At 45.4% G+C, this 5822-nt stretch overlaps 1 long non-coding RNA gene across 1 annotated transcript; it reads right to left on the reverse strand.

Moving 5' to 3' along the window:
* Positions 1–3407: 3407 nt before the first annotated feature.
* On the reverse strand, positions 3408–5805 carry LOC115947967. The gene is made up of 3 exons (XR_004081823.1): positions 5237–5805; positions 4998–5049; positions 3408–3634 (listed from the first exon to the last, which is right to left on the reverse strand). It is a non-coding gene; the product is annotated as an uncharacterized LOC115947967 (long non-coding RNA).
* Positions 5806–5822: the final 17 nt, after the last annotated feature.

Raw genomic sequence — 5822 nt, forward strand, 5'->3', positions numbered from 1 at the left:
CTCTCTGTCCTGCAGCCGCTGGCACCGCAGCGACGGGAGCAGCTTGTGACCTGGCCTCGTCTTTCCCCATCTCCGTCCCCCAGCACAGGGAAAAGAGATGTGACTTGTCATCTGTGACCTGATGTGTGTGCTCGCTGAATTTCATTTTCCTGAAAGTGAGTGGGTGATGCATTCACCCTTCCACAGGGGAAGGAAGTCCCCACTCCCCTCTGTGCCACCTTGTTCCTCATGATGATACTGCCCAGCATATTGAATTGCAGTGAACAGTGGGAAAGGCTGCTCAGAAAAACCGTGTGTGCATCACCTCGGTGTTGTGTGAACACTAGAGTATAATTCTAGTTGGTAGACTGTAGAAACTTCCAACTGAAGGATTTTATGGGTTTCTTTCCCTTACAAAAGAATGCTCTGATATCAAGGGTACAGAGGTAACACCTCGTGCTGCAAGAGGCCCTGGGAACAGGAGGGAGAAGGCAAAGGAAAGGAGGGTACGTTGTTCATAGTCAAGGAGATATATAATTAATAACTCTTATTGTAGCGATTCCTCTCTTTTTTTTTCTGCTAAGGAATATGCTCCATTGTTTTCTAGTTGTAGTTCTGAGTTACATATATGGGAAATAAAGCCATTAAAGATAGGGCTACACGAGGTCTAAATTATGAAGGGTTGCGGGACCTTGGATGTGTATTGTACAGCCAGACGCTCTTGTGAAAATGCTTCTTAGATGTGGTTTACCAAAAGCGGGATAAGTGAGCAGAACTGCTTTGAAAATAAATGTATTTCCCAGCAGTGAACACCAGCAGCCTCCTTGGATCGGCACAGAAGGACTTTGACGATAACTTGTTTTTGCAACAGCAGGATGGGAGCGGAAGGTGCCAGAGGGAGCGTTATCAGCTCTGCTGGGGCAGATGTCCTGGAGGGCAGCACCAGCGCCCCGCGCCCCGCTGGTGCCGCATCCCCTCCCTGTCCAGCACCCGGCCGTGCTCCAGGGCAGGATTCCGTGCTCAGCTGGGAATGGGGGATTCGCTGCGGTTCCCGGTCTGACCAGCTGCCTCTGCGATAAAACACGGAATCGTATTGGAATTTGTGCTTGGTTCGTTTTTTTCTTTGTTGTGTGTTTTGTGATTTAATCCCAGGAGCTGAATTTGGGGGCATTAAGGAGGAGAGCTGGGCTGAAGCTGCGTGATCCCGTTGCCGCATAAATACAGCGAGGGGGGAGTGACAGAGGGCACAATTCCCAACAGGAACCCTCATTGCTACAGCGACAACAAAATCCTTTGTGTTGGTAGGTCAGGCCGTGACGAGCAGGCATTTTCCTGCTCCCTGCACTGGGGCCAGGGACGGTGATTTAAGGACTAATCCGCCTCTGGGAGGGGGGAAATGCAGGGTGACACAGGAAGGAGCAGCACTTCACAGTGGGAATGGGCTGTTTTGGGATTAGGGGCTCATCAGCTCATGCTACTCTGTGGCAACACCTTGTGCTGCAAGAGGCCCCTGAGAACAGGAGGGAGAAGGCAAAGGAAAGGCTGGGATATCTCCTGGAAGGGCAGAGCGGGGCCCTGGAGTTTTGCATCCAGAAACAAGGAATTTCCTCTTCAGTTTCTCCCCTGCCACCAGTTAAAGTATTTTTTCCTTTACCATTGTCAAGAAACAAACCTGTAGGGTGAAGAAGAAAAGTAGACATGATTCGGTTTCAGGTAAATGCTGTAAATTAATCCCAGCTCTTTTGCAGTTTCCTGGTGTTTCCCCTGCTCTTTGTACCACATCATGTTCTGCTGAGAAGTGTGAGCTGCTGTGGTGACTCTGAAGTACGGCACACGCACGCCCTGTGAGGTTCTGCACGACATGTGAGTGTCAGTTCAGGCTGAAGCTCCAGGAGCTCCGGATGCCTCTGGAATGTGACCATTTCACTTCTCCCTTGGGGCTGGGAGCAGCGATTTCAAAGCCCCCACATGCAGAGAGCAGAACCCACTCAGATAAATTTGGCTTCCTGGGGCAGCTCAGCTGAGCCCCGGCACGCAGGAGTGCCTGTGGTGCAGTCGGTGCAGCTGCTGATGCTCGGAGCACGGGGGAGGCAGCTCTGGGTAAAGGTGGGTTTTGTCATGTTGAAAGATTGGGCCTATGCCATTCCTAGGGTGATTTGTGTCTTCTTTTCTGAGTGGAATGGCTGAAGGAACTCACCTTGCCGTGTCCCAAGAGCATAAGAGGGAAAAACCCCAAAACTTGATCATGTGGAGTGTTCTGATGGTTTATTGTTGTGGTGGATGCTATTTGCTACACAGGGAAAGGAGGATGCAGACCAGAGATGTGTGCATTTCTTCACAGCTCTGATTCTGCACAAAAGGAGGTCAATATCCTTTCATCTATTACTAGTTCAGATTTCAGATTAAACACTCTGTGCTCTCTTATTTCAGCAATTCTTTCTTCCATTCTCCTACGACCTTTGCAATTAAAAATATCTACATGCAATATAAGCAGGAGTGCAAGTACAAAAAGGTTGTGGATTTTATGTGGGATTAAAATTCCCATCTGTTCTGTAACTCTTTTCAATCTACTTGTTTTCCAGTTGTAAAATTAATGATACTCATAATTGCTTCCTGAGATTTTCAGTGGTAAAAATGAAAGGATGCACTTTCTAAATTAATACCTTCTAACATTTTTGACAAGGAATGCTTTTGAAATAAGCATTTTGATAGGGCTGCACTCAAATAATTTGGTTCTTTGCAGGCATGAAGCCAAATCTAACCAAAACCACCCTTTCCACCTGCACAGGCCTCTGGTTCTGTGACCCCAGCCCTTGGGGACAGAGCTGCCTCTGCTCACTGAATGCTCCATCCTTCCTCACAGGTGTGTGGTTGGGAAGGGAGAAGTTCCCAGCTGCATTCCCACCTACTTTCAGCCTCTCCTCCAATGAGACTTGTGCCATGTCTTGGCTGTGCTGTTCTCTGAATGGCACGACCCTTAGCCCAGGTGTTTGGAACCTGAAGTCTCAATTTTTTTCAACATGAAGGGCCTGTTTGTAGATTACACATTCAAAAACTTCTAATATTGAGAATTGTTGGGATTAATGACTTTGCTTTGCACTGGAAGATCAGCAAGTTGGAGCCCTGGGGCACACGAGCCAATGACAGTGGAAACTTTTTAGCAAAAATGGTGTCACAAACACTGACCAAGCTGGAACTGGCAAGACAGGAGCAGAATGAAGATGGACCAAGGAACCAATCCCAAGAATGAGATAACTTCAGGAAGAGGCAGCCCAGTGACCAAAACAATCAATGAGACATGCAGGGACCAGCACCAAGAATTAAATTACTCTATCTGGGGAGTGCATGGTGGGTGGCACTGATACAATTTGGGTTGCCATCTGCTGTAGGGGGCTCCTCTCTGGGGACACCCAGCTCTGTCTGCTCTGCACACTGGATAAAGGAACTTTTCACTCAGTGAGCTGGAAACTCATCTTCCAAGATGAACCCGGGGCAGGAGAATTGTTTGAGGGGGCTTCTGCTTTGTTCCTCCACGGTTTGGTGGCAGCAGCAGCAGCACCTGCCCCACCAGGGTGATGCATCTGAGCGCTGCCCTCTCGCTCTGCCGGGTGATCTCACCTGGGCAGGGGCCTTGGGGAGTACAAAGGGAACTGCTCTGAAAGAAATGGGAAAGGACAGTAAAGAATGGGAATTATGGAGAATAAGCAGTGATGTGATTTTATACTCCCACTATTTGCATTAGTGCTTTTGAGTGTTGATCCTCTTGTGGCATGAAACTTTTAAGATTTGTTAATTTTGCTGAGCTTAAATCCTACTACCTTTCCCTTTGGTGAAAAGAACAAGTTTTAAAAGTTGTCCATGGTAGAGGTTCTTTGTCAGTTCAGAGACTTTGTTTCCAGCACTGTTAGAAAACTTAGAGTTATGTTACAATCAGACCTGATGACAAATGCTATGTTCACATCACAGATGCCTAATATTGCCTTGTCATTCATATTGAAATTGAAAGAAGCAATCTGCAACATTTTGCTTTCTGTTTAGTGAAGAGTTTCCTAGGCCTAGAAACAATCTATGAAAAAATCCCCAGAATTTCTGGGATGGCTCCTGATGAAGAGTGCAACGTGGAGCACACAAACACAGGAAAAGGAAAACGAGCACTTCTGAGCTGGGCAGCCAAAGGCATCCCTGACTGCTGCTTTCCATCAGGCAGCAGGGCTGTCCCAGGGCAGCTGTGCTTTGAACTGGGGTTTCTCACATGGCTGATCACGTACAGAATGGTCACTGACAAATTCTTCTGGTGGCCATCTTCAACTGTGAAAACAGGAGCACTTCTTTGTGCTTTTCTGGTGACCCAGGAAAGCTTGAAAAAGCCTAGAGAGTGGAATGTACAAGGGTTTTTAATCCTTTCAGGTATTAGACATACACAGGTACTCAGAATAAGCGACCTGTGTTTCAGAGTTTGCACTAAAGCACTTGGAGAGATTGCAGAACCCCATTTCAAGGTGATAAAGAAGAGTTTGGAGAATGTCTCTTCCCACTGGATATCTGAAATCCAGTCTGACAAGTCCCCATAACCCTCCAAACTGAAATGAATAGTTGTTAGGTAATAGGTGACAGATTTGAGACCTGGTGCCTGTCTCATTACCTGTCCTACCAAAGGAAATGCAAGTCAGTATTGGAAAGGTCACTTTTGTCATTCTGTGGTCCCTGCATGAATTATGTTCAGAAGTTCACAATATATACTTGAAATTTAGAATTATTCAGATCCAGTTTGGAAGTGATAATGGCTTTGATCAGCATCCAGGGTGGCATGCAATTATCCAGGAATGCGAGGGAGTGACTGAGAAAGCTGCACTTTGAGCCTCATCAGTAGCTGTGTGATGAGGCCTGGGAGCTGACACAGCCAGCCCAGAGTGACGAGTTTCTTAGTGTTTCGTAGTTTTAATACAATCAGTGACAGATTAATGCAAAAAACTACAGATAAATTAAAAAAAGAAAAAAAACTTCCCGTGTTTTCTTACTTGAAAGGAGAACCCAAAGCAAAGCAGTCATGGGGAGAAGCTAGGCAAGTTACTGTAAAAAAAAGACATGAACAGGAAGATTATAAAGAGAAATGGTGAAGATAAAGGAGATTTTAGAAAGTGCTTCTCAGTTATATGGATCCCTGGGCTATTTGCAAGAGCTGGAGATTTTAGAAAGTGCTTCTGAGTTATATGGATCCCTGGGCTATTTGCAAGAGCTTAAGGTAAATGCCACTTACCGCTGCATATGTTGCTCTGTAGTACAGGGCGCTGTGCTCATCGCTCGCTTCTGGGACAAAAATAACTGCAAGCCCCAAGAACTGCAGAGGCTGAGCACCATCAAGCGGCCGATCCTACAACAGCAATGCTGTACATGGATGAGTATCCATGAATAATTCCGATTCCCTCCCGACTAGAAAAACCCAGTAAGATTCCTATCCTTCAGTTTATAAAGGACATAAAAGGGAAACTTGCACCTGTAAAGTGATACTGAAAATTGTGAAAACCATTTAAGGAAAACATTACATTAAAAAAAAAAAAAAAAACCAAACAAAACCAAACAAAGAAAAAAAGAACAAAAGAAAAACAAAAAAACCCAACACCCACAGCATTTTAAAACCACCTTTACAGACACATTTCAGTTACTGAAAGCTCATTAGCAGTAAATTCGAGTGCAGTCTATTATCAAAGCAACCCTTAAGTAGTATGCAAAACCCAAAAACCCTTATGAAAAAAAAACCAAACAAGAAAATAATCCTAAAGTCTTAAACACAAAAATTTCACACTAATAAAGTATTGAAGTGCTTCTTACTTGAATGTTCAGCT

The sequence above is a fragment of the Geospiza fortis genome, unplaced genomic scaffold (assembly GCF_000277835.1).
Source record: "Geospiza fortis unplaced genomic scaffold, GeoFor_1.0 scaffold173, whole genome shotgun sequence".
Classification (NCBI taxonomy): domain Eukaryota; kingdom Metazoa; phylum Chordata; class Aves; order Passeriformes; family Thraupidae; genus Geospiza; species Geospiza fortis.